The sequence below is a fragment of the Bubalus bubalis genome, chromosome 3 (assembly GCF_019923935.1).
Source record: "Bubalus bubalis isolate 160015118507 breed Murrah chromosome 3, NDDB_SH_1, whole genome shotgun sequence".
NCBI lineage: Eukaryota > Metazoa > Chordata > Mammalia > Artiodactyla > Bovidae > Bubalus > Bubalus bubalis.
The window spans coordinates 126,162,573-126,188,752 of NC_059159.1; the positions used below are offsets into that span (position 1 = coordinate 126,162,573).

At 42.4% G+C, this 26,180-nt stretch overlaps 1 long non-coding RNA gene across 1 annotated transcript in view; it reads left to right on the top strand.

Moving 5' to 3' along the window:
- Positions 1–5,382: 5,382 nt before the first annotated feature.
- Positions 5,383–26,180, top strand: part of LOC112583924 — a 39,434-nt gene continuing 18,636 nt past the window's right edge. The window contains exons 1-2 of the long non-coding RNA XR_006550015.2: positions 5,383–5,510; positions 25,810–25,886. This is a non-coding gene — a long non-coding RNA (uncharacterized LOC112583924). The remainder of the gene's footprint in view (positions 5,511–25,809; positions 25,887–26,180) is intronic.

Here is a 26,180-nt window from a genome sequence, read left to right on the forward strand (position 1 = left end):
TTCCTCAATAATCCTTACATGGTTGTTATTTACAAATCCAGACAGGAGTTTGTAGAGGGCTCAGAGGCAGCAGTTTATAAGAGAGTTTGAAGACAGAAGTTTATAGAGAACATGAGTGTTTGTTTGCATGCTAATCTTCTAAAAGTTGTTTTTCTGCTCCACAATTTTGGGAGTGGAGTTGTCCAGGTTCTGAGGGTATATTGAGAGCTCCAGTAAGAGAGGGGTTGGACTTTCATCTCCAGGACAGGGCAGCTGCTTCTGGAGGGGATGCTAGGATTTGAGGCCAGATCCTTCCCAGCCCCTCCATAGGGACGCTCTCTAGAGTTTGGCCAGAACATCAGCCCCCATGGATTAATCTGAAATCCCCTCAATCATTCTGAATGCCGGCTCTATGGAAGAACTGCCATCTGGGCACTCACAACTGGATAGGGGCTGGACAAAGACAAAGTGGTGAGGACTCCAGTACCAGCCAGAAAGTTTTTAGACCTCCCTGTGGCCACGCAGTCTGCAGCAGGTTAAGGCTTCCCAGAGAACTTCAGAGAATGCTTGCACTAAACCCTGCACCTCGAGCAAGCAGGAAGGATTCTGGGGGCACAGTATGGCATGGCTCCAAGAACACCAGAAGGGGAGGTCAGCCCCCTGAGGGCGGACATCTGTTTGCTGCTAACTCAATTTTTTTAGCGAAAAGTGAAGACATTAGATGTCCCCAGCAGAGCTTCAGATCTTTCCCTACCCACATCAACTGTTATTAGGTCTTTGACTCTGTGTGTGTGTGTTCAATGCTCAGTAGCGTCCAACTGTTTATGACCCCATGGACTGCAACCCACCAGGCTCCTCTGTCCATGGGATTCTCCAGGCAAGAATATTGGAATGGGTAGCCATTCCCTTCTCCAGGGAATTTTTTCAACCCAGAGATAGAACCTGGGTCTCCTGCATTGAAGGTGGATTGTTTACCATCTGAGCCACCAGGGAAGACCCCCCTCTCTGACTCTAACAATCTGTGATTATGGGGTCAGCTTTAGGACAGCAAAACATCTGTTGGGGGAGGTGAATATTTAGATGGCAAATATGGCTTTTATGTGGAAGAAGTCTCAATACAAATGCACTTTATAAAAGGAGATGAAGAATAGGGGCTCAGACTGTCTCTGGGATAGCTATCTTTTGTCAGTTTATTAAAGTCAGATTTATTGCTGACTCCCCGACCAAAAACAGAGCTGTTAGCAGTCTATAACGTGGAGCAGAAATATGAGTTTTCAGTGAATCTGAGAAAAAATATAAAGAGAAGAAACCTTAATGACCTGTCACTTGGAATAAATCTTAGTGGTCACATAAACCAGGATGACAGGAATTTATATTGTTCCTCAGCACTTGAATGACTAATGTGGTCTGAGTGGTGAGACAAGGAAATTATTTCTAACAAGCCAGCACCTGTTTGCACACTCTTGGAACTGCTTTGACAAAGTCCTGAATGTCACCTTAACACCCCTCAGTCATGCTGTTGGTGGGCAGTAACCTTCCCACACAGCTTGAGACAGAGGTGGCATTTCAGCTCTGTCCTAGAAGTTCTGGAAGGTTCTTGGTCAGAGGAGTAGTGGTGAAATGCTAGAGAAAAATCACTGGAGAAGCACTGACCTAGGCAGGGCAGGGGCAGTTGAAAAAGGCCTCAGAGGATCTCGGGGTGCAGGTACATCTGAACCATTCCTAATCCCACCCCACGCTGGGAATCTGGATTCTGCAGCATCAGAATGACAAAGTTAGAGCTGGGAGAGAGTCCTCAGAGATCGGGTAGTTCCATTGCTCAGAGAAGCAGATTTAAGTTTACAGGATGGAAACAACTGATTCAAAGTCACCCCACCAGGCAGCCCACCAGGCTCCCCGGTCCCTGGGATTTTTCCAGGCAAGAACACTGGAGTGGGTTGCCATTTCCTTCTCCAATGCATGAAAGTGAAAAGTGAAAGTGAAGTCGCTCAGTCATGTCCAACTCTTCGAGACCCCAAGGACTGCAGCCCACCAGGCTCCTCCGTCCATGGGATTTTCCAGGCAAGAGTACTGGAATGGGGTGCCATCGACTTCTCCGCTGAGCCACCAGGGAAGCCCTTATTTGAGCCTGAACGAGTGTAAACCTGCATGCCACTGATATCTACTTGATGCCCCATGTTCAGTGCTGGGAATGTAATTGCCCAACCAAACAGTCCTACTAAGATATTCTCCATGTAAATCATTACTGACCCTAAAAATCCCTCTCTCACAGATACAGTGTGTTCCCTTCTATACCATGTTTTCACATCCTTCCTCTATGTGATCCTACAGACTGAAAAGGCAGACAGAATGGCTGCTTTCATTCTAATTGTACAGATAAGAAACTGAGGTTCCTAAATTAAGGCTAATAAGGCTACACCTCCATTATCTCAAAGGATCAAGAATCTGAGGAATCAATGAAATCCTGAACAGACTGTAACAAAGTGCTGTTAATGGGTCAAATTAACAGCATTGCCAGGTGTTATGAAGAATGCACAAGATTCCCAGCTCTGACCCTGTTCCTGGAGAAACTGCAGTCTACTGTGGAAACAAAGGCCATCAAACCCCTGACCTCCTCTGGCCCGGGATTCCAGAGATCACACAACCAGTTCCTGGGGGTTCTGGTTAATTAAATTGAAGTTGGTTTTTTTTCCCTTCTAAAAACAGTTCATCTAAAACTTAATCCTTTAAAGAGGAGTTCTATGTCTGATTTGATGACCTGTTCTTTTTGTCATTAAATTTTTAAAAACTATTTTAAAACCTGTTCATCTTAGAGCACTTCGGGCTAAATTTTATGCTTCTATTCATTTATCAAATTCACAGCATTTTATGAAGGTGGTATTTCTTATCTATGCAGGTGTCTTTTCTATTAAGAGGACTAAAACTACCCTTTCCTCAAAATGATATGTATCTAGCAATAAATACTTGCATTAAAAACATGAATTGCAGTCAATTGTTATGCACAGACACACCCAATCCTGTCTCTGTAATTACAGATGATATGTACAATGTTGGGTACTCTTTATCTTGTGCTTCATAATCGGCTATTAACTTACGAACTAAAATATGGAGCTGATGACCCAGAATAAGCTGCTGCAGATTTGATTTATTGTGATCTAAGAATGGGCATTAAAGGTTATCCAGGTAACAGAGAGAGAACACAGGGGGATGCTGGCAGAACCTGGAGGGGAAGAGGCCTTTGAACTCTGGCAAATATGGCATATGTATGGAAGGGTTGACAGGAGTCAATCTGGGGCCTGGCATTTGAGCCCATTTAGATCCTAGTCTAAGTAGCTAAGTAGCTCTTGCGACTCCATGGACTGTAGCCCTCCAGGCTTCTCTGTCCATGGGATTTTCCAGGCAAGAACACTAGAGTGGGTTGCCATTTCCTCCTCCAGGGGATCTTCCCGACCTGGGGATCAAACCTGGGTCTCCTGCATAGAAGGCCAATTCTTTACCAACTGAGCTATGAGGGAAGCCTATCGAGATCCTAAAAGGCTTTAAAAATGATTACTCCCGTGGTCATTTCTTTCAGTCATTTCACCAATTAGCACATACTTATGGAGCACCCACTGTGTGCCAGGCAGTACACTTGATTCTGGGAATACAACTGTGGGCCTAAACACCCATGCTCCCTGACTTCATGGAGCCTATTCCCTAGTGAGGAAGACACGTCTTAAGTCACAATCTCACATTTGTGTCATTTCCTTTTTCTCTGTATTAACAGAACCTTAAAACAGTTTGGGATGGCAATATGCTGAACTAACCAAATGACATTTCCCAGCCTCCCTTGCAGCTGAGGATAGTCATGTGACATGTTCTGCTCACTGAAATGTAAGTGGAAGTGTGTTGGGTATTTCAGGAAAGTTTTGCTTTTCTGATGTAGGTGCTATCCCTTCTATCTTGCTGCTGCTGCTTATTCTTTTTATTTTTTCCCTTTCTTCCTAGAACATGAATGTGAGGCTAGAAGTGAGCACCATCTTACAGCTAGCTAGGAGGTGGCCATACAGATTTAAGTGAGAAAAAAGAAATTAGCTCCTTCTCTTTGGTTAAACATACAATAACTGTGTCTCTCTACACTGATCAACCCATCTGTGTCTTGGACGCGAGATTATGAGGCCAGAATTCTCTTAACGGGTGACAGGAGCATAAAAGGGTGATTCTAGCAGTGGTCTACAGCCAGGACTCCAGAATTAAGTCTCCAAGGGGTGGCAGATAGTAAGGTCTAGTCTCCTGTGTTTCAAGGGCTCCCCCAAAGCAGACAGCATGTTGGAATGGGCTGTAAATATTCTTCGCATCATCCATCTGATCACACTGTGAGATGGGGGAACTGCATTTGCATGCCTGCTTCACAGGGCTGTCATGGAGGAATTAGAGATGGCGGCATGTGGGTGGAAATCTGTAAAAGCTTAGGAACTGCACTGAAGGTCAATTAACTTTCTTTTAATACCAGGCAGTCTGAAATCAGAGGTAGCAAGGAAGGAGATACATGTAATGAAAGCCTAAGGAAGAGGTGGATTTTGAACTGGCCCCTGAAGGATGGCGCTGACCATGATGGATAGATAGATACAAGAGGCTGAGTACACAGGAAGCTACAGAGCTGGGGGGCCAGGACGGCAAAGGCTGAGAACCAGTGTAGAAAAGAGGCAAGCCGGGACTCAGGTACTTTCATATGTTAAGGAATGGAATGGAAATCAGATCACTGCTCAGGGTAAATGATCACATATAAGTATTAAATAAGGTATAAGGTAGGCTGTGTGTGTGTGTGTGTGTCTAGGTTCATGTCAAGTGTGATGAGAGGGGAGAGGGAGGCACAAGGTGGAGTTTTCTCCAGCAATCAACTAAGCTGAAGGGATGTGGAGCTTAGTTGATTGTGGCTGAATTTCTGGAAGCAGTATTTCCAAGGTCTGGGTGCCCAGGGCTTGAACGCGCTCTGCAGCACAGGCTTAGGAGAAACACAGGCCCAGGGCAGCCTCCTGCTTGCTTCCCAGAGCCGCCCACCGACTTTTAACATGCACACACGGTTAAGTTCTTTCCACACGGCCTGGCAGGGCCATGGAGAGATCACTCCCGGGTAATGAGACAATTAGCTCCTTGCATTCTTCCTGCAGGAACAAATCCGGGCCCCCAAGGCATCTGTCCCCTCCTGTTCTTCCAGCTGGCCTCCTTGCCACGTGCACACCCTGCCCGGAACCGGGCCCAGCTGCTTGCCGCTCGCCTGCCCACTTCCGTTTCCAGGAAGGGTTCCGGAGGCTGGCGGAGCAGGGGGCGGAGTGATTGATGACAGCGCGCGTGCCCCTGAACTCCTCGTCAAAGTTCTTCTACAGGGTTGGCAGCCCTGTGCTGAAAGCTGCTCTGTAGCTGAGGCGGCATATGGACTGCTGACAGAGCAGCTGCTGGGGAAGAAGACGCTGAAAGGAAGCCTCTAGGGATAAACAGAGAAACCCATGGCACCACGTGGCACCCAAGGCAGAATTCTCATCCCCTTCACGGTAAGGAAACTGGTTTGGGATAGCTGTGCTAAATCTCATACTCCTAAAGTGATCATCGTCATGTTAACATTGGTTCCGCCCGTACTGTGTACCAGCCAGTTCTGTAAACTACTTTGGGTGCATTATTTCAACTTCTCCTTCAGACAGCCAAAATAACTGTTATTAATCCCATTTCCTTTTTTTTTTTTTAACAGATGGAAAAAATCAAGGCTAGAAAGTTTAAGGATATTGTGCTTGTCAGATAGTGACTCAGGTTTAACTCCAAGCCTTTAATCCTAAACAGGATAGAGGTTTTCTCTTGCAAGCATTTTGAGATTAACATTGGTAATTAAGATGTACTGGTGGTGTAATTTGCAAAGCAACAGGGCACTTATTTTCTCCGTTGGACCTCTAGAGTTGTAGGGGCAGGTTATAGTCACCTCTGAGCCCCAGGCTCTAGAACAGGGTATGGCACAGAGGTATACAGTGAATGAGATGAATAATGTATCAATCAACCCTGGGGGGAGCTGCTTTCACGTCAGTGTTGCAGGTAGAAAGACAGGCTCCTCAGGGAGTCTTGCCTAGGACCTCATAGTAAACTTGGCAGAGAGGAGATTTGAACTCTGATCTTCAGATCACAGGTCCGGAGCTTTCTTTGCTCTACCTGGAGTGTGTCAGGTTAAATGGGGAGAGGGGTTGGCTGGGTGAAGGGGGATGGAGGATAGTGAATGAGAAAGAACATACATCTATGAGTGTGAATTATTTCAGAGTCAGTTGCCGATATCTTAATAAATCCCTGGTCTCTCGAGCCTGGAGAATATTGTTTCAAGAGCATCTAGTTTTAGTAAAAAGATGTTAAAAATTTTTCTTCTTGTTGTCGGAGGCCTGTCTGCAACCCAATCCCCGGGGAGCCGTGGGTCAGTCTGTGTCCCTTATGTCTGTCAAATGCCATTTCCCCCAGTTGCCTCATTTGGGGATCTGGACCTTCCAGACATGTATACAGAAACCAAGAGCCCATTCATCACGTTGAAAGCTGATAGCTGACAGAGATTTCAATCCCATCTTGAAGTTAGAAACTTGGAGAGAAGCGAAGTGGACTACTTTTCCCAGACTCCTGAGAGAAAAGTTCCCGCTTATCAAAGGCAGTGCCATAAGCTGCATGAACAGCGCTGCTGGACAGCTCCACTTTGGGCTGTGGCGAGTTGTGGCTGGCTGTTGTCATGAAGATGAGAACAGAAGCCTGCCACATCTGGATTGCAAACACTTTTAGGGGTTCACTTTCCAGCCTCTGGGAGGCACAGGGGTATCGTGAGTGGGTGCTTGGACACAGAGATTGAGGAACCAGACTGCCTTCTTGGTTGATCCCTTCCTTTCCTTTCCATCCTCACCCCCAGCTCCTCCCTCCTCAACCTCACCAAGTCTTCGACCTCTGGGTATTTGCCTAAGCACATCCTTCCTTCCTGCCTGTTAAACTTTTATTTATACATAGAAGCCTAGCTCAAGTCACACCCCTTGCACTCTCCCTGGCTGAACTGGTTACTTTCTGCTCAAGGTTCCCACAGTATTTTGCATCTTCTTTGGCTTCTCATATTCTATGGCCTTTGTTTGCTTTAAGAGTCTGTTTCCCACACTAGGCAGAGAAGGAAGTAGTCAGCTCAATTCCCCTCCAGAGGTCCAAGGACCTGGTAGATTCTGATGCTTGGTTGCTGCTGCCTTTTGAATGAACAATAAGTTGTGACGTCTAAGCTTTTGGCAACCTCAGGTTGATTTTCTTTTGTATTATGCATTTGGTACACACTCCCAAGGAAGCTTGGATAGACCAGTGGGGAGCAACTTGGAGGACTAGTGAGATGCTGAGACTCCTGAAATTTTGCCCAATGCATGTTTCTATCAAAAAAGTAGCCTGTACCCAGAAAAAATATCTCCCCAGGCCAAACCTGGGTCTTAGAGAGAGAAAGGGCTTGCTGAAGACAGTAGACCTCAGTCCCAAAGACTTGTACAAGGCCTTTTGGTGCCAAGATCACTCCCTCCTCAACCCTTGCAAGCCCTGTAAATGTTGGTATCTTCCCCAGCATCCAGATCAGACCAGAGGGATCTGTGCCAGTAGTTTCAGCTTTCCTGTCATTCCACGCACCAGCCCTCAATCTAGAGTGAGTCACCCACCCTCAGGTTCTTTCACTCGAGGATAACAAAGATGCTGACTGCATAGGATGAGTGTGAGGATGAAATGAGATATTATTTATCATCCACTTGAATGTTTAGAGTTTTTTAATGCCATAAAAGTAACAGAATAAAGTGTCCTAAAACTTAATTGTAAGCTTGATGATTTTTCTTTTCATATATGCATACACTCAGGTAACTTCCACCCAGGTCAAGATTTAGAGCTAACTGAGATTTTAAAAGCTGACATAGCTTATCGACTGTAAAGTGCTGAAGAAATGTTGGTTTTGAATTATTACCAGGAGGTGGAGCCTCTTTCCCATTGAATTCCTCTCCGTTCTCAAGTTCTAGGTTTCTAGAAATTGTTAGCATCAGTTGCAACCACCCTAGCAATTTGTTGCCAGAGCCAGGACTCCAGAGCCATAGCTATGTGGAGTGGCCATGGAGACACAGCCCACACAGACCCATGGCTCTCAGGACCACTGCTCAGGACATGTAGCCCCTGTACCCACCCGCTTAGGCACCAGCTGTTCTCACAGAAGGTGGCCAGTGACAACACAGCTGTTGTGTAGTTTCAATTCAAGACAACTTGACTAAAAAGATATGCCCTGTATGCTAGGACCTGGGCAGAAAAGGATAGAGGGAGCTTCCTAGACTGGGCGCTCTACCGACTGTGGGGCTGTGCACATTAGCATGTACATACCTGTGAAGTGAGGCCCACAGTGTCCCCTTATCTCCCATGGGACTCTCTTCCTGAGGCTTCCCAGACCTCTCTCTAGTGCTGACCCCTCCTTTGGACTTGAGTCAGCATCTCTGCTTTGTCTGCTAGGTGTTTCCACCTAGCTGCTCCGTGGCCCTTTAAGTGCAGGTAACTCATCTTACCTCCTACACCTGGCTTCTTCTTCCTGGCTTTCCTCCTTCATTCTGGCATCACTAATCCCAAGTAGTCCAATCAGAGCCATGTCCCAGGTCCAGTTTTGCCTTGCCACTATTGTTCTGGTCCTTCTCCACTGCCATCGCTGTGTTACCTCTGGAAACCCTCATTCTGCTGGAAACCTTGGAGCTGGCTCTGCGCCAAAAATGGGATCTGCTGCCCCATCCCTGGCCATTCCACGACCTAGAAAGATGCCTCTGCTCTAGAAGCACTCCTCGAGCCCTTCCGTTGCGTGCTATCCACTCATCTGCCCATTGGCCGCTGCCACTCTTTATCTGAACCTCTTTCAGTCTCCTGGCCTTCTGGTTCCTAGAGTGGAGTTGGCCCTGATGTTGGTGGACGAACAGATGAGTGCTGAGTTCATGACGAGACAGCATGTTGTTGTTGTTTAGTCACTAAGTTGGGTCCGACTCTTTTCGACCCCATGGACTGTGGCCCACCAGGCTCCTCTATTCATGGGCATTCCCAGGCAAGGGTACCAGAGTGGGTTGCCATTTCCTTCCTCAGGGGGATTTCCTGACCCAGGGATTGAACCCACGTCTCCTACATTGGCAGGTAGATTCTTTACCACTGAGCCACCAGGGAAGCATGAGACAGCATAAGTAAAGGCAAAGCTGCTGAGCCATTAATCATACTTTCAGAGACCCCAGCCTTTTTTTTTTTTTAAAGGGCCAGGATATGCTAATTCAAGTGGGGACTTTGAGAGTCTTCCTTCATCTTCTCCATCTTTGACCCTCACATTAATAGAAAAGGGCAGGTGTCTGACACCTCGCCATCCTCAGTGCTTGAAAATGCTGAATCTGGAGAAACTTTGTCATAATTACCTACCCACTTGAAAGTACAAACTCTGTAATTTGCCTTTAAGTGATCTTAAATTAATATAAATAATGAAGTATGCTCAGAATACTCAAGTACTGGTACATCCAATTGAACACAATTAAAATTAAGATGGATTTATTAGTATTGTGACTATTATTGATTAAAATGGTAATGATAAATAAGGAGAAATGTTAAGTACAACAGGGAATCGGTAATATTTCTTCAAAGTAATCATTTTGCTGTGACTACCCAATTATTAGTATATTTAATGTGTTATTCAGTGCAATTAATTATCCACTTTGCTTCTGGGAAGGCACTAGGAAAAAATTACTTTCTGCCTGGAGTGGTGGTTGCTCAGGAGAGAGGCTGGGAAAAACTGCTGCTTGCTGGGGCCTCTGTGATGAAGACCTTGCTCTTGGGAATGTGACTCCAGCAGCTCCGATAGAAGTGTCGAGAGCCCTTGGGGAAGATGAAGGGACCAAGAGACCAGGTTCTTGGCCTTACAGTCAGGTGCTTTTGTAGCCCTGGGAGGTGAGGGTGAGCAGCCAGGAGAGGGAAATCAGAAACCTGCCTTGATTCTGGACTGGGCCACCTAGTTGTGGGACCTGAGTTCCAGAGGTTCATTCCTCTCATCTGCAAAATGGTTAAGGATACAGCCTGCTGGCAAAGACCTGTATGTGAAAGGGATCTGTCAGAGACAGATGTGTGGGGCCTTGGTAACCACTTGTCGGAGACAAGAGAGTCCCCAGGCTCAGTCTGACTTGTGGATTTGCTTCTGGTTCCTGTAAACCACCTCTGGGAGTTACCCCTCCCCCCACCCCCAGCCTGTCGTAGGTCCCCGATGCCTTAATGCTGGTGAATGTGGAGGGTTACACGCCTGCCCTCTAGCCACTTCACTCTGTATCCCCTGACCCAGGTTAGACTGTCCATGATCCTCCTTTCCCCTCCTTGCTGGGAAGAATATAGATGGGTGAGATGATAAAAATCGTTGGGCACTTTTACAGAGCTCATGATCATTCACCTTCTTTCTTTCTTTTTGTTATGTGGCATGTGGGGTCTTACTTCCTTGACCAGGGATCAAATCCGTGCCCCCTGCACTGGAAACATGGAGTCTTAACCACTGGGCCACCAGGGAAGTCCCTTTTTATTTTCTTATCTGTCTGTACAACCATCCTACTAAGTCCCTTTTTATTTTCTTATCTGTCTGTACAACCAAACTACTAAGTAAAGGAGGTTTTATTAACCCCATTTAAAAAACGAGTACCCAAGGTTCTAAAGAGGGGAAGTGATTTGCTCAAGGATATAGAGCTAAGTGGAAATCTGGGGTCTTGAACTTGAATCATCCGACACTGAGAACTGTGTTATCCCAGCCTGTTCCGCTTTCCCACATTATTGTCACATTTCCTTATCTCTGAGTCTTTTGGCTCCCAACCCTCCTCAATGCCAAAGATTCACTGTAGCTTGTTTCACAAAGCTAATTGCTAGTTTTAACATACAGGTTTTGTTTTATGAGCTCCAAATTGCCCAAATTAGATTTTATTAAGTTCACATGTATGATTCTCCTTGTTTTTATTAAAAATAAGTTCACTCATTTGTCATTTACAAGGGAGTTTGAAATTAGGATCGTTTTGTATCCACGGAAACACAGGGAAAATCTTATATGTGATCAGACTTTTCCCCACAGAACGGGGAAAAAAAAAGGCAGCTGGTAATTAGGTGCATAATCCATAGACAAGCTTCTAGAGCACGGGGGGCCTACTCTTCTGCTTTGTGGGTGACAGTTATGACAAGTCTTTCCAGCATGACTCTGTGGTGGGGAGGGGTGGTAGGATCAAGGGATGTGAGAAGCTGGTACAGTCCCAGCTCTCCCCTTCACTCATTCTTTGGCTTTAAGAATGACATGCCTCTTGTTTGGGGCCTTGGTTTCCCCATCTGTAATATGGGGATGTCAAAGAAGTTAGGCTTAGAAGAAACTTTTTATCCCTTGTCTCAATTCTTATCCCTGGCAGAGAATGGCCATAATGCTGTGATTGGAAAGATTTAAAAATGTATCTTTATTAACTAACTCAGCAGGCAGCTACTAACTGAGCAACTAGTAAGTACCAGGGACTCTTCTAGGTATTGGGGATAGTTGAACACATCAGGAGAGACTTCTGTTCTCAGGGAATTGTAGCAGTAACAGCAACAAAAACAGACAACTAAATACATCACATTGAAAAGATGATGATATTACAAAAGATAAATCAGAGACAGTGATGCTATTTTAGACTGGGGTGTGGAGCGGGTCAGCTAAAGCCTCTGTGAGGAGGTGGTATTTGAGCTGAGACCTCAGTGACAAAATGGGTCCAGGCATGAGGCCATCTGGTTGTGGCAGATGTGCAGATTGCAAGATAGGATGGGAAGTCAGGGTGTCCAAGGAACAGAGACAAAGCCAGTATATTAGGAGAGGTGGAGATGGGCTCAGAGGGGTAGACTGTGCCTAGAGGGTGATTGATTAGTTATGTCTGCATTGGAATGATGGGGAAGAGTGTTACTAATGTATGCCTCCTACTTACAATTTCTGGACTAAATGGTCCCAGCAAAGATATTTCAGTATCCCACTGGCAAGAGCCCCTTCCTGGTACAGGGGTGGGGCTCCACTTGGGTGGATGCAGGGAGGCTCTTATGAGGAAGCGGGGGTGACATTTGAACTGGGCTTTGATGGATGCTAATTTCCATACCAAGGGGTGACATGCCCCTCTCCGTGGCATCCAGTTTTGTCCTGCAGTGTCTGGGATATACCTCTTTAGTAACTTAGATAAGACACCCTGGTTTGGGTAAGGAGGACTGTCTGTGGAGGCAGAGAACCTGGGCCCAAGGCCATGCTCTGCTGTTCTTTAAGCATGTGACTTAGCTCGTTACTTCATTTTTTCTGAGCCCATAGTCTCCTCATCTTTAAAACAGGACAGTAATAAAATTTACCTCTCAGAGTTCTGTAAGAACTTAATAATAAATTAGCTAATAGGGTCTTATAATATGTGATATCAGCATTTCAGGGGCTTCCGTGGTGGCTTAATGGTAAAGAATCTGCCAATGCAGGAGGTGCTGGTTTGATCCCTAGGTCAGGAAGATCCCCTGGAGGAGGGCATGGCAACCCACTCCATTATTCTTGCCTGGGAAATTCCATGGACAGAGGAGGCTGGCAGGCTACAGTCCATGGGGTCATAAAATTTGGACAGGACTGAGCGACTAAACAACAATAATCAGCATTTTAGTATTTATAACATATATTAGTTAAAACACACAATAAAATATTATAACTTTAAAAATATATATCATATAGATTTTATATTATATATATTATATATATTATATAAAATATACATTATATAATTATAAAATATATTATACTATTTTAAAATATAGTATTTTTAAATTGTTTTTATTATTAGGACAACTTCTGACACTCATCTCTCAAAAGAATTGGAACGTTTTTTCTTGAGTATAAATTGTCACAGCTTTATGGAAAGTAATTAGCAGAATGTAGCATGCTATGTCCTAAGAAATTGCTTGTTTCTTTTTGCCCAGAAATTCTACTTAGAATTTAACAAAAGAAATAAGTGGACTTCTTTTTCTGGCCAAGATGGAGTAGCTTGAAGTAGCCTAATTCTTGTGCTAAGAAGTAGAGATGCTGAACAAAATACAAAAGAAATGGAGATGAATCAACTATTGCAAGAAGCAAAAACATGGATGAATCTCACAAACAAAATGTCAGGCAAAAAGAACCAGATGCAAGATCTGTACAATTTTATATTTGAATAATACAAATCACACACACACACACATATCACAATATACATGTGTGTGTCATTTGTATTATTCAAATATACATACATGTACATATAAGATACACGTGAGTATATATTTATATTTGAATATTACATATATATCGGTAAGACATATGTGAGTATATATAATTCAACCTATTGAAGGTTTGGATAATGTTACCCTGGGAGGAGGTGTACAACAGGAGGCTACAACAGGAACTGAGGTTCTGGTAATATTGTTTCTTGATCAGGGTGGTGGTTCTATGGAGTGTCGACTTGATAAAAAGTCATTAAACTGTACATTTTTGAATTGTGTACTTTTAAATTTACTGTGACTTAAAAAGTTTACCTAAATAAAAAAGTGAAGAATTTGGCTTATGGATAAAGGTGTGAAAATAAAGAGGCTTATCATGTATAATAGTAAAAAATAAAAATAATTTAACCATCTAAACATGGGAAATACTTAAATAAAATGTAGTAATGATACTCTTTAAACTGATATTTTGAAAGAATTTCTAACCATGTGGGAGAATTTTAGTATTACCATGTGAATTGAGTATTGCTCCATGAACCTGTGTGCAGAATCTGAGACTGGGTTATGATGGCTGTCACCTTGGCCTTGGAGGATGGAGGTGGCATGAGTGCCCTGCTGCTCAGTCTCTGCTTTTCCCATCTTCAGGGAAAGGTAAACACATCTCATTTCCTAACCTTGCTCCTCTTTATTCTCCTTTCTAAAAGCACCCTAATCCTTTCACTACTCTTCAGATCTCCCTCATCTTGGGAACCCCACTCGGAGTCCTGTCCTTCCCTCCAAAGTCCCTTGCCCTCCTCGACCTGAACTCTCTGGTCTGGATAGCTCCCCAGAGACTCCCACCCAGCACTCCTCTCCAGTTCCCATGGTCAGTCCAGATGAAAGTCTTGGGAAAGAAGAGAAATGTTTTCCTGCTTGCCCCATAGTTTACAAAACTGCTCCTCCCTGCAAAGTTGTAAGTGCTACATGTTATTATTCAGAGTTGTGTTTGCCACTTTCTCCATGTTCTGTCTGTCACCAGTTGGCCGCCTACTCTACCCCAGGCCAGTCATACTGGATTTAGGATGGCTGCCGCCTTAATTACATGAAGATCTGGGAGAGGCTTTGCTTTCACCACGTGCAAGAGGATGACTACGTTCCTGTTCAAGCCACCTTCCTCCTCACTCCTTCTTAGAGCCTTGGAGTGGGGTGAGGGAACATTTTCCACATATTCCACAATGAGTTTTCATTACTTTTATCATCAGAAAAATATTAAATAATGCTCTTTTTCTCTATGAGTGCTCTAGATTTATGTTCTTAAATGTTAATGTGTGATGCCTGCAAGTCACTTAGGGAGCTTGTTAAAACATAGGTTGTGATTCATTAGGTCTGGGGTTTGCCCTGGCATTCTGCATTTCTAACCCACTTCTAAGTGATGCTGATGCTGCTGGTCCGTGCCACACTTTAAAGACTGAAGTGACAGAGGGTAGCTGGAAAGGAGGTGCAGGCTGTGACCTGTCTCCTTGCTCTTCACTGCCCCCAGGCCCCTGTGTTTCACAAATCTTCACATTTTGCTGAATATTTAGTATAACGATGAGTAAGTATGAAGTCTCCCTAGAAGGCTGGAGTCTACATATATACCTGGGCTAACCAAAGCACTTTGGAGGTTAGTTCTTTAGAGAACAGGTTCTCAGATTTGAGCTGCCTTACTCCTCAAGCAGATATAATAAGTTGAACTCATGGAAAGGGCCTTATAGTCAAGAGTCCATGACTTCAGCCCCAGCTATGCCAGTGACTCAGTTTCCTCAAGAGTTTAGTATAAGTTGTTGGTAAAGATAATGGTTTTCATGATCCTGTGATCCTAGGAAGTACTATAATAGTATTCATGTCCTTCAATCCAATACTTTCCCTTCTGGAATTTAAGAGCAAGTAAATCATTCAATAGAAGATAAAGATGTCCAAAGATGCTCAAAGAAGTTAGGGAGCACTCAGGTACCAAGTCCTTACTGGAGGCTGGAGGGCAGCCTCCTGGGTGTGCCAGAGGGGATTTGAGCATCAGAGGAGGTGGCTAAGAAACCAAGAGTATCCTGATTATTACAAGTCTCAACTAGCTTTCATTTTCCAGTTGTATTACAAACCAAAAGTCCTTATAATGTCTTCTTGGAAAGATGAATAGGAAGATATTGAACTACATAGGGAATTATTTGTTTTATTATTAGAAATTTCTGAATCAAGCAGTGCTAGAGTGGAAAGGACACTTAAGGCCTCTGGTTCCATCTGCTCATATCAGAGCCCTGTAGAGTCTTGGAAATGTGGTGAGAAGACAGCCGCCCAAGTTCAGAGGGGACCAGAACTTTTGTGATGTACCCTGGAGTCTCCCAGAGAGATGGCTGTGGTTATCTGATCTCCAGAGAAACACTTCCAATGACAGGGGGTGACTCCCTGGCAATCTTTTTACCACTAGGTGGGTCTGATTGTTTAGGAATTCTCTCAAGTGAGTGGAAATGCTAACTCCCTGTGGCCTTCACCCCCTGACCCAAAGCTCTAAAGTAGGTGTTTTCAAACTTTCCTCCTGACAAGTATCTCCTGGGAAGCTTATTTAAAATTCATCCCAACTTTAATCCATATAAAGCATATTCCTAGGTTGTGAATGCTCATCGTTGCTAATTATTAGAGAAATACAAATCAAAATTGTATTGAGGGACCATCTCACATTGGTCAGAGTGGCCGTTATTAAACACTCTACAAATAATAAATTCTGGAAAGGCTGTGGAGAAAAGGGAACCATCCTACACTGTTGGTAGGAACGTAAGTTGGTGCAGCCACTATGGAAAACAGTATGGCGCTTCCTCAAAAACTAAACATAGAGTTGCCATGTGATCTAGCAATCCTACTCCTGGGCATATATCCAGACAAGACTATAATTTGAAAAGATTCATGTACTTCAGTGTTCATAGCACACTATTTGCAAGAGCCAGACATGGTAGCAACCTAAATGTCCATCGATGAATGAATGGATAAAGAGGATGGAGGATATACACTCAATGGAGCATTACTCAACCATAAAAAAGAATGAAATCTTGCCATTTGCAGCAACATGGATGGACCTAGAAATTATCATACTAAGTCAAGTAAGTCAGAAGAGAAAGACAAATACAGTGTCATAGCACTTATATGGGGAATCTAGAACATGACAAAAATGAACACATCTATAATACAGAAACAGACTCACAGACACAGAGATACAGATACTTACAGATACAGACCCGTGGCTGCCAAGGGCAGGGGAGGAGGGAAGGACTGGGAACTGGGGTTAGCAGACACAGACTGTTATACGGAGGATGGATGAACAACAAGATCCTACTGTATAGCACAGGGAACTGCATTCAGTATCCTGTGATAAACCATAGTGGAAAAGAATATGAAAAAGAATAAATATATAAACATATATCTTCTGAATCACTTTCCTGTACAGAAGAAATTAATACAACATTGTAAATCAACTATACTTCAATTTTAAAAATTAATTTCTTTGATACAGAGGAAAATTCACTACTGAAAGTGGCAGATATAGACTGACTTCTTTATTTAATATTTATCATATGAGCTGGCAGGTAATATATTTTTTCATCTGAACTTAAAATATGAGATGTGTATCGATACATTTCTTCTAAAAGTTTTAAAATATCCCCATCCCTGTGATTGTGAGGAAGATCAGTGAGGCTGTTTTAAAACAGATAAAACTGAACTAGAGATTGAGAAAGAAGATATTAAAATACAAAAAATAGCCTACTAATATAGGTGTGATTAATAGTAGCAAAATTGAAGTTAATGTCCAATATTGAGGTTAGTGGATTAACTTTAATTTTTAACGTTTATCAAAACCTAGGAAGAACTATATTTTAGAGCAAGTAAATCATTCAACAGAAGATAAAGAAGCTCAAAGAAGCATTATTTGTAGTTTCAGTAAAATTATGAATAGATTCAAGGCCAACAATAGAATGTTAAGTAAATTGAGATATAACCATGAATTAAATATTCAGTTCAGTTCAGTTCAGTCGCTCAGTTGTGTCCAACTCTTTGTGACCCCATGAACCACAGCGCGCCAGGCTTCCCTGTCTATCACCAACTCCCGGAGTCCACCGAAACCCATGTCCATTGAGTCGGCAATGCCATCCAACCATCTCATCCTTTGTCGTCCCTTTCTCCTCCTGCCCTCAATCTTTCCCAGCATCCGGGTCTTTTCTAGTGAGTCAGCTCTTCGCATCAGGTGGCCAAAGTGCTGGAGTTTCAGCTTCAACATCAGTCCTTCCAATGAATAATCAGGACTGATTTCCTTTAGGATGGACTGATTGGATCTCCTTGCAGTCCAAGGGACTCTCAAGAGTCTTCTCCAACACCACAGTTCAAAAGCATCAATTATTCTGTGCTCAGCTTTCTTTATACTTATTAAAATGATTAGAAAATCTACACACCAATAGGCACAAATGCTTATGTAAGCTAGCAGAATAAAAATTTGGTCCATTTCTACCTTTTTGGGGTATATGGGTAGCATTAGAAGAAAACATGGAAAAAGTACACTTTAGTTGAATAATTATTTGCTTAATAAATATATATACTTAATATCATTAATACAACAATATGGCTATAAAGCCAATGGGCAACTACATTTGGAAAAAGTAAAAGGTCAAGCCTTTGATAAATCCCCACTGAAACCAAGTACCCTAAGGTCTCTGAGGTGTCGAGGGAAGGCCCTTGGGGTTAGCTGGTTCAACTTCCTAAGTATTGTGAGGATATTTATTTTAGTAACCTTGAATATAGCACCCTGTTCTCTCCCTGTCTTCTGTAACTGGTAAGCAACCCAAGAAGTTTTCCTCAAAGTTCGTGCCTACCTTTGGGAGAGACCCAATGTGGGGGGGGGGGGGGCTGTTGGGTAGAGGCAGATGCTCAAAAGCGCAACTAGGAAAGCCAGACTTCCCATCTCAAGCTTTGTTTTTTCAGACCAAAATTCTTTTGTTCAGAGCAGATTGGCATCAACTTCTCAAAATTTGCATCGTAGAACAAAGATTCATGTTTGAGTAAAAACAAAGAGAACAGCACAGCTTGCGACTCAAAGGTTCCTCCTGCCCCCACTACCACCCGCTCAATTCTCTATTTCTAGTCTGCTGGGGCAGAGAAGCCATTGAGTCGGACTGGGAACAATTTACTGAGGCAAAGGCTTCTAGAATGAAGGCTGGGCCCAGAGCTGAGACTCTAACGGAGCTGGTTTGGGGGCTGGCCCAGGCGTTAGGTTTCCTCATTTCTGGGTTAGGGACAATGCTCGTGAGCATTAAATTTACCAGGTGAGAGTTTGCATAAATGTGCTATTACTGATTATTTTGCAATGAGCTGGATTTATGTAGAAAGAGTACATGTTTTAGAATCCAAAAGCCTGTATTCAGTCTTGGCTCTGCCTTTTATTAGCGATGGGATCTTGGCAATCACATTCCCTTTACGGGCCTCAATTTTCTGACTTACATACAGAATGGGAAAATAATTCCTATCTTGTACAGCTCACAGGGTTATTGTAAAGGTCACTTGAATAATCAATTGAAAATGCTTGATAATGTGAAATATTATGCCCACTAATTATTTTAATAATTAATAATGGTAATAGTGACTTTGCAATTCAGAATTTTATTCTGGAGTCCTAAATATTGATTCCTGCAGGCTTGTAATTATTTAAGGAATGATTTATTGGCTGCCATGTATTGAGGTTATAATATAAGTTAAATTTTTTTTCCAGCTGTGCTGACTGGGGCAAGGGTGGTGTGCAGGTGGGGGTGGTAAACCAGGAAACTGAAGTACCTGAGGAAGACAACCTGTCCCGAGAAAGCCTGACCAGATACCTTAGTTCAAATCCTAGAGTTACATATAACAAGGAGTATGCAAGCCGATGTCATAAATGATAGGAAGTCATCTTAAAGGATCTTGTGAGAATGAAGAACTGGGGGTGTCCTTGATAGGTCAGATGGAGAGCAGGCCCACTGACTAGTGACACTGAAGCAGATCCACCCAGGACCAAGGGGGAATACGTGGTGACCAGGAGGATGGGTCACCTTTCATCTGAGCCTTTTCTAGACAATTTGTACCCCTTCCTCCCTTTCTTGCCATCCATGGGTCTGACTCTCAAGGCCAGGGACCTGAAGCCCTGAGAAGTGAACCTACAATACACTGCTTTCTCTTTCTCTTTTATCCCATCCTTCAGTTACATAGTTGGAGTGATGATATGTAATGCATGCTTTAAGATGTTCTTTATTATTCAAATGATACAATTCAATTCTTTTTGTAAAAGAGCTAAAAGACACAGATGTGATATAGAAAAGGAGGTGCGGTCGCTTTTCCCCACCTCTCCCCACCCTTGGAAGAAGTGTGGTGGATACCTGTCTCCCCTCTTGGAGCATTTACACATGTTCACATATTAATCCTATATTTTTGCTGCCTGCTGTTTTCACTAAGTAATATATTGGGGAGCTCTTCCTCCTGCCATATCGCTAATGTACTCTGCTTTCTGAGGAATGGGTAGGCCATAATTTACTTAACTCTTCCCCTCCCTATTAATAGTAGGTTACGGTTTTATTTTTTTGCTACTGCACACAATACTGTGATGAACATTCTTGGATCCATGTACAAAAACTTGTACAATGAGTTGTGTGGGGCACACAAACAACTATTTTTTTTTTTTTAAGAGTCTTTGGAATGGAATAGCTGGGTCTGTTGATATGTACATTTAAGATTCAATGGATGTTTTCAAATGGCATGCATCAACTGGCTTCACCAGTCTACATATGTAGTGTATATGAGAAAGTTTCTCCACGTTTTTGCCAACACTTGGTATCTTTTTTTTTTTTTTTTTAACTTTTTGTCAGATAATTCTTTTCCCTGACTAATGCAGCTTTGCATGGTTATTGTATGTTATTAATTTTCTGTCAATTGTCTATTTCCTTTATAAACTTTTACAGCTTTTACAATTTACTTTGTCAATTGTCTTTTTCTTTCTGCTTTGTTAGAATTCTGTGTGTTCTGGATATTAATCTTTTACCAGTTAAGTGTGTTGTAAATATTTTTCCTCAGTCTTTTAAACTTGGCTTATCTTATAACCTGGTTTATGGTATATTCTGACTTACAGAATATTATATATTTTATGAGCATAAATCTATGAAATTTTTATAATTTCTAGATTTTTGTCTCTTTCTTAGGAAGGCCCTGACATTCTAAATTCATAAAAAATACTCACCTATATTTTCCTCTAATATTTTTATAGTTTTATTCTTCAAACTTCATCTGAGGGTTATTTTCTGTGGATGAATGGTGCGAGTTAGGAATCTAACTTAATTTTTTCCCCAAATGAATAGATAATTGGTCCAGTCTCAATTGTGGATTAGTCCATAGTTTCTCTAGTAATTTGAACTACCACCTTTATTGTATAGTTCATTTTCATATAATTAGGTTTGTTTCTTGGTTTATTAATCTGTTGCATTGATCTAGTCATCAATACCTGCACCAATATTAGGCTAGTTTAATTATTATAGCTTAAGTGTGTTTTGACATCTGGAAGGATAAGACCTGAATGAAAAATCCTGTTAATTTAGACTGGAATTGCACTGATGGATAAATCAGTATATTTTCAATACTACGTCTTCCTAATCAGTTTTAAAACTTCAGATATTTAAAAGGTTTTCAGGTTATTTTATCTTCAAATAGATCTTAAACATTTAAAAATTATATTTGTTTTCTAGGAATTTTATGTTTTTGTTATAAATTGAATCCTTCTAAAATTATTTAATTAATACTAGTATATAGGCAAGTTACTGGATTAGGTATATGATGTATATACCCATAGTTTTGAACTTTCTTACTAGTGCTAATATTAATAGTTTTCAACTGATTCCCTTGGATGTTTTAGGTAGGCAGTCATATTATCTTAAAGAGTGAATTTTTCTTTTTCCTTTTCAAGCTTTATGTCCCTCTTTTCCTTGTCTTTGGGCTTTGGGACAATAATATCTAGTATCAGTGTTTGCAATCACTTTTGTCTTGCCATTATCTTTAGTGGGAATGCTTCTGAGATTTCACCACTAAGTATTTCATTATTGATGATTTCTAATAGGTATCCTTTTTTTATGTTGAGAACTTAACATTCCATTTCTGACTTACTGAGATTTAAAAAAAATAATTAATTCTGGATGTTGAATTTTATTGAATCCTTTTTGTGTTTATTGAGATAACGTTACTTCATCTCTGTGATAAATTACAGGATTCGTTTCTCTAATACTGAACTGCCCTTTGCCCCTTGGATAAGCTCACTTTGGATACACTGTATTTTTAAAATATACTCTTAGATTTGATTTGTTAATATTTGTAATTTAGTATGTTTTCATCTCCATTCCTGAGTGACAACTGGCCACCCTTTCCTATGATTCTTACTCTGTGTTCCTGTCTTTATTGTTTCTCTATTTCTAACTATACCTATCGCCACTCCAGCTTCCTTACTCTCTTCCAAACACGTCAAAGACAACACACTCATGCTTTTTTGAGCTGGGAACCTTCCCCCAAGAGGTCTGCATGGATTTGTTGTTGTTCAGTCACTAAGTTGTGTCTGACTCTTTGCGACCCCATAGACTGTAGCCCACCATGCTTCTTTAGTCCTCCACTATCTCCCAGAGTTTGCTCAAATTCAAGTCCATTGAGTCAATGACACCATCCAATCATCTCATCTTCTGCTTCCCCCTTTTCCTTTTGCCCTCAGTCTTTCCCAGCATCAGGGTCTTTTCCAATGAGTTGGCTCTTTGCATCAGGTGGCCAAAGTATTGGAGCTTCAGCTTCAGCAACAGTCCTTCCAATATTCAGGGTTGATTTTCTTTGGGATTGACTGGATTGATCTTGCAGTCCTGGGGACTCTCAAGAGTCCTCTCCAGCACATTTCAAAAGCATCAGTTCTTTGGTGATCAGCCTTCTTGATGGACCAACTCACATCCATACATGACTACTGGAAAAGCCATAGCTTTGACTATATGGACCTTTGTTGGCAAAGTGGTATCTCTGCTTTTTAAATGCTGCTGTCTAGGTTTGTCACAGCTTTTCTTCCAAGGAGCAAGTGTCTTTTCATTTCATGGCTGCAGTCACCGTATGCAGTGATTTTGGAGCCCAAAATGTGGGAGGTACTTGGCTATATATTACCACCTTATCTAAACTTGTTGCTCCCCATCATCCTCTACCCCTTTAATCTGTTCTATGTCCTCCATAACAGTATATCTATCAGAAGGTATATTATTTACCAATTTGTTTCCTTGTGTATTATCTATCTTTTCCTACTAAGCTGCACCCCGCTGGAGCAGGGCCATTGTCTGCCTGGGTACTGCCGCATATCGCAGAGTAGATGCTCAGGAAATACTGGATGGATGGATGACTTGTTGTTTTTTTTTTTTTCCCAGACAGAGGGCATGGGAAACAGAATTTCTCAGTCTCTTTAGGTTTAAAACATGTTTCAATTTTGTCTTTTCCATTGCATTCTAGTTGGCTGGCTCAGGGTTCTAATATTTAAGTGTCCTTTCCTGCTTGTGCAAAGTAGGGATAATAAAGGCACTCATCTCTTGGAGTTTTAAAGGCACTCAGTGAGAAATGTATACAAAGTACTTCTCACCATGCCAGGCATGCAGGAAGCTAGTGCTCAGGAAATGTTCGCTATTATTGTTACCCACTCTCTCACACAACACAGAGAGGCCTCCTTGAGTCTCAGTTTCTCTTCACTGTCCAGGGTGGACGGTAATCCTTGCCCTGTTTATTTCACAGGGTGGTATGAGGCTTATGAGAGAGCATGGCGTTTGAAAACAATGATGTGTCATGTGAATAATGTGACTCCTCACATGTTCAAGAAAGAGCCCTATTAAAGGAACCAGGGAAGTAGGGTTGCCCTTGGGCAGAGAATAGACCTGGAGCTGGACACAGCTGGGCTCAAATCCCGACTCTTCTATTTACCAACTGTGTGACTTTGGGCAAATTACAAGCCCCTCTGATATTCATCTTCAGTGTTATTGCTGTTCATTCTGTAAAATAGGTGACAATAACACCTACTTCATGGGGTTACAGTGGGAATTAAAGTGAATATATAAAGAACCCAGTTTAGCATTTTTCACAGAAGTGGGTATTTAATAAATGATATCTATTAATATTATATTTGTCTATGAAAAGGATTGGCAAGCCACAATTTAGAACATTCTCTTTCCAATTTCCCATCATCGAAATAATCACACTTCGCACATCCTCACTGGCAGATTTCACAGCTAGTGCATTCAGGAAAAGTTATTTATTTGAATAACAAATTCTTTGCCCAGTTCCCCAAACTGCACATTCAAGCAGAGGTTGTTACAGTCGACAGTGTGGGGTGTATTGAGGAAGGTGTGGTGATGATGGTCACAGAGACAATATGTGTGGGGCCCTCACTGTGTTCTAGGCACTGTGCTAAGACATTACAGGCACTCCTTCATGCAGCCTCTTCTTACAAATAAAGCAGGAGCCCAGAGAAGCTAGACAGCATGCCCAAGGCCATATAACTGTAAGAGGCAGAGGCCATATCTGAATGATCAGGCTGACCTGGAAATCTTTTTCAGTATTAGAATGGGACAGAGGCGTTTCGGCATAACAGCTCTTCTCTTGAAGTTTTCAGGATAGAGGGAGAGCACAGGCCTCCAATGTACCGCTTTTCGTGGGTATAGGTTACTTGCTCATAAGGGGTACTTGACTGATATTTTTTGAATGAATGAAAAATCAACAAATAAATACATCAGCCAAGGTAGTCTTCAGGAGAAGGCAATGGCACCCCACTCCAGTACTCTTGCCTGGAAAATCCCATGGATGGAGGAGCCTGGAAGGCTGCAGTCCATGGGGTCCCTGAGGGTCGGACACGACCGAACGACTTCACTTTCCCTTTTCACTTTCATGCATTGGAGAAGGAAATGGCAACCCACTCCAGTGTTCTTGCCTGGAGAATCCCAGGGACGGGGGAGCCTGGGGGGCTGCCGTCTATGGGGTCGCACAGAGTCGGACACGACTGAAGCAACTTAGCAAGGTAGTCTTCCTCTGATGACCCTCATAAACAGGACCATAATAGTATCCTGTAAAGTCTACAAATAATAAATGCTGGAGAGGATGTGGAGAAAAGAGAACCCTCCTACACTGTTGGTGGGAATATAAATTGGTGCAGCCACTATGGAAAACAGTATGGAGGCTCCTTGAAAAACTAAAAACAGACTGGCCATATGATCTAGCAATCCCACTCCTGGGTATATATCTGGAAAAAAATGAAAACTCTAATTTGAAGTGGTACATGCACTCCAGTGTTCATAGCAGCACTGTTTACAGTAGCCAAGAAATGCAAAAACCCCACATGCCCATTGACCGATGATCGGCTTAGGAAGATATGGTATATATACCATGGAATATTACTGAGCCATAAAAAGAATGAAATATTGCCATTTGCAGCAACATGGATGGATCTAGAGAATATTGTACTTAGTGAAGTAGGTCACCCAGAGAAAGACAAATATTCTACAAAATGCATGTGGAATCTAAAAAATTATGCAAATGGATCTATACACAAATCAGAAACAGACTCACACACATAGAGTCTTATAACAAACTTAAGGTTACCAAAGAAGAGGCTGCTGCTGCTGCTGCTAAGTCGCTTCAGTTGTGTCTAACTCTGTGTGACCCCATAGATGACAGCCCACCAGGCTCCCCCGTCCCTGGGATTCTCCAGGCAAGAACACTGGAGTGGGTTGCCATTTCCTTCTCCAATGCATGAAAGTGAAAAGTGAAAGTGCAGTCGCTCAGTCGTGTCCAACTCTTTGCGACCCCATGGACTGCAGCCCACCAGGCTCCCCCACCCATGGGACCTTCCAGGCAAGAGTACTGGAGTGGGGCGCCATTGCCTTCTCCAACCAAAGAGGAGGGGGAGGGGCAAATTAGGAGTATGGGATTAAAAAACTACTATACATAAAAGAGGTAAGCAACAGGGGTTTACTGTATAGCCCAGGGACTTATATTCAATATCTTGTAATAACCTATAATGTAATATAATCAGAAAAAATAACTGAATCACTAAGCTGTACACATACAACTAACATAATATTGTAAACCAACTGTGTTGTTGTGGTTAGTTGTTAAGTTGTGTCTGACTCTTTTGTGACCCCATGGACTATAGCCCACCAGATTCCTCTGTCCATGGGATTTCCCAGGCAAGAATGCTGGAGTGAGTTGCCATTTCCTTCTCCAGGGTATCTTCTTTACCCAGGGACTGAACCTGTGTCTCCTGCTTGGCAGGTGGATTCTTTACCATTGAGCCACCTGGGGAGACCAAACCAACTATACTTCAATATAAAAAAGAATATGCTATACAATTATATGCTTATGAAAGAGTATGCTGTAAATAAGACTAAGAGATCACAAAGAAAATGATATCATTCACTTGTAGCCCAGAACTATAGGCAATGCTTCATCTTAGTATCTTTTCTTGCATTTGTTTCCTTCTATTAATTATATTAATCTATATTGCAGACTGGATAGCTGCCCACCAAGCTCAGGCTGTGTTTCGCAGCTTCTTTTGCTATGGAGTGGATTCTTGCCAAGGGAATGTAAGTAGAATTGATGGGTGTCACTTTCTCACTGTGGCAATTAAGAAGTAGATGTATGCCTTCATTTATTTTCTAACCTGCTGGCTGCATGCAGGGGATGAGGACAGAGCCACAGTAGGGAAGGAGCCTGGGTCCCTAAAAGACTGTCCACCAACCAGAAACCCCTGTGTTGGATGTTCCCATTTGCAGCAAAACTTTTGTTTTGTCCACTGTATTTTGAGTATTTGTTACAGCTCTTAGCATAACTTTTCTCAAAACTTCAATTCCTTCTGAATTATCGAATCTCCTTTGTAG